The 3,570-nt window shown below is 37.9% G+C and overlaps 1 pseudogene; it reads left to right on the top strand.

Annotated features, from left to right (window-relative positions):
• Positions 1–1,220, top strand: part of LOC115277398 — a 54,935-nt pseudogene extending 53,715 nt beyond the window's left edge.
• The last annotated feature ends 2,350 nt before the right edge of the window (positions 1,221–3,570 follow it).

The following is a 3,570-nucleotide window of genomic DNA, read 5'->3' as shown; positions in this document are numbered from 1 at the left end:
GGGGAGGGGAGGGGAGGAGAGGAGAATAAAAAATTAAATATGAGTTTATACAAAAGACCACAACAAATCATACACAGCACACAGTGGTTATTTAGATATTCATTTGTTAGAGTTCATGACTTGGTGAAAATGAGAGAAATAATGCAAAAAGACATGGAATAAGACACTTTTTTAAGAAAACAAATCTAGAATAGGATCAAAGAAATTTATGCCAAATTAAAAATAGGAGACTTCACCGAGACTTTTAACAGCTAAATAAATTCTAGTGAAATTATGCTCCTGACTGAGCAGTTATTAGACTTTAGGGCAAATATGTGTACATTCCCAGCACTGGCACATACACTTATGGTAATACAGATTATACACAACTTAAATTATGGTAATGCAAACATTAAAGTAACAGGAAGCTTTCAAGTGAATGGAAAACACCAGACCTAATCTGTGACTGAATTCTTAGAACTTTGAAACATACTTGGTAGTGTGTACTTCTGTTGCACATGTTCAACACGTTCTTATATTCCCTTCAGTGTAACAATATACCCTGCAATGTATATGGCGGGATTTCTTTTGGTTGTCCATAAACATTATCTCTTTGCAACGTAAGATAGGAAACGTTTTTGGAACTGAGAGTTTGGAGCCAGGCCTGGGTAAAGTTCCATCTGGACCAAATATTCTGCTCACGGGTATCTGGATCCCAACCCAAAGAAAGATAAATCTGAGAAAGTTATACACCATTTGCCAATAGTCTCAGTCCACTGTCTGGTGAGAAAATGAATTGTCTAGTCTTCATTTTCTCTCTTCCACCCCACTTCTCTTTATTTTCTTTCTCTTTCCAAACTCCTAAGGATCTGCCCTCCAATGGTTCTCAGCTAAGTTTTGGGTATTAGAAAAAGAGACTTTAATATTATTTGAAATTACTACGGCAGAGTTCTCAAGCAAAATTTTAATTTTTTCTTCTAATTATAAATTTAAACTTAGCTATTAGAAAGATTTCATGTATCATCAGCAGAAAGCGATGGTTTTACAGGAGAGAATGTAGGCTTTATACTGTCCATGAAATCTTCACCTCTGAGCTATATAGAAGACCTGTCAGATCCTCTAGTCAACCTGTTGCTCACATAGGCGCATCCCTACAACAGAAATGGCTACATGGTCAGAAGACCTATGCTGCTGTGGTACAAGAGCAACACATAATGAATGTCATCAAACCCCAGGCTTGAATGCTGCTAGTTTGGTACACACAGCATGCTTTTAAATTCAATAAATAAATAATAAATAGTCATGCAAAAATCAATCAAAATGTAAAGTAAATAGAAGGCATTCCTAATCAACCTCAGTCCCTCTCCCAGCTAAATTCCCTGGGTTTTCAAGGCCTCACACTACACAGCAGCATGGTCCAGCATGCTGATGATCTGAAATTCTGGGTGGTAGTGGTGTTTTTAACTTCCCTCCTCAACATATCCTTTGACTAATCACCTCAAGGTCTTTCATCTGGTGACTGAAGGATAAATGTAACTATCCTGCTTAGTAAACCCCACAGTGATAACAATTTCAGAACCAATAAGAGAAACAATATATTAGTTATATCTCATGAGAATTTATTTTAGGGCAGAGATGGATGAAACTATACCAGATAGTCAGGTAATTACTTCACTCGGGTTTAAAACTAGACCAGGTTTCATATGCACGTATAATCACAGTGTACAGCCAAAGTCACTTTGTATGTCCATGGCTCTCAAAAAAATTCCCTTTCCTTTACCTGATGGATAAGAAACAGCCTGCTACATTTTTCTTAACTAAGGGTCTCACACATTGGCAATTTTGTCAACCTAGATGTAAACACCACTGCCACGTCCGAATCATAATAAATTTTGTTTACTGTAGTTAGACATTGGGTTTGCTTACATTTTAGTTAAAACAGCTGAAGATTTATCCTTCTGTCAGAACCACTGGAAAATTGAGAGTCTTGTGCAAGTTGTAAGCTTTCTGCTTAATCTTCTGGAAACTTTTCCAATTTTCCTTTAATAACACCAGGAGGCCAGTGGTGTGCCACTTATGGATGGAGGGGGAGGAGTTCTCCATCCCAGTCCCCCTCCTCTACCCAGCTGACAGGCTCTACAGAAATGAAATGCAGTAATATACATTAGCACTAAGTTATACACCAGGCTGTCACCATCAGGTAAAATTGATCACAAATTACTGATTACTGAATCAGGAAAGTCATCAGTTATATTGTACTTGATTACTTTCTCATAAGAGGAATATATTACTGAATATGGTGAGACTACTCATGCATAAGAATTTGGAAGTGACACCTCACTTGGGAGGGAAGGAGAATTGTGCTGAGGAAGTAGAGTGTAAGTTCCTCACATAAATTGTTTTAAATCAGTTTTTAAATTATGATAAAGACTGTGATGTGTACTTGAAAAAATTTCAACTGTTTTCCAGGTTGAAAACTTGTAAACCACATATTCATCCCTCTAGGACGTACCATGGCCACTTATATCAGCTATAATTCCTGGTGGAAGTAACTCTGATACAGGTCAAAGTCCTAAAATTAGGCCAATCTAGTTGATGGGATTCTTGCTAGGCCAAGTTAAGAAAGAAGACATTCTTTGCTTTGTGATTCATTTTCTCCTTGAAGACTCTTTGATTTGCCTTGACTCTCATTTCTCTTCCTTCCTATGCTATGGTTGTTTTGAGACATACTGGAAACTGCCTCTCCTTTACAAGAAGGTAGTCTGCCCTTGGGAGACCACATGGGCCAGGATAGGGGTCATAAGACAGATCCTAAGCATTAAAAAAAAAAAAAAATGGAGGAGATAGTAAAATCTACACATCTAACCAATGTACCAGGAATATGGAGCTGCAGTATTCTCTTATGATAGAATGTGCATTTGTCCACATATAGACAATTTTATTATTGGCAACTGATGGCAGCTGATTGCAATTCAGGTTCTGGGAAAAGAACCTGACCATATAAACTTACACCAAAATAAAAAGTCCAGCTGATTAAGGATTTCCCCCCTTCCCAAACTGAGGTATATGGTGAGTCTCAGGGACACGCAGTGGTGAAGAGGGAAATATGAGAAGTCAAAAGATAAACAGAAAATATCTTACTGGTGTCTCTTTGACAGTAAGAGTTGGTATCCTTGCAGTTTTAAAATATTTAGGCTAATCTCTTATTTTTATTCAAATGCAGAAAGCAATATGCTTTTATGTTCAGAGAGTGATTTAAAATATTTCACTTTTGTGTTCGATGCCCTTCAGGCCCTCCCTTTCACCAGATTATCAGCACAGTGGGTGCTATGTGAACACAGTTTGCTCTGCTGAGAAAGTAGATTATACTCCCAGCACTAATGCTCCTCCTGGCAGTAGTCTACAAGTGATATTTAGTTCTTGGTGTTTGGCTGGAGACACGGGGGCCTAGAAGCTACATGGAAGGGAGAACATTAGGAAGTCCATATTCATTCACTACTGCGAGCCTAGATGCTCTCATGGTTGCTGATCAGGCCTTCCCAACATGTATTAATTTATCTATAGTTAAGGTTTTGTTAACAAATGGATGAA

The sequence above is a fragment of the Suricata suricatta genome, chromosome 14, assembly GCF_006229205.1.
Source record: "Suricata suricatta isolate VVHF042 chromosome 14, meerkat_22Aug2017_6uvM2_HiC, whole genome shotgun sequence".
Classification (NCBI taxonomy): Eukaryota; Metazoa; Chordata; class Mammalia; order Carnivora; family Herpestidae; genus Suricata; species Suricata suricatta.
The sequence above is the reverse complement of the archived record's forward strand: the minus strand, read 5'-3'. Positions and strand labels throughout refer to the sequence as shown.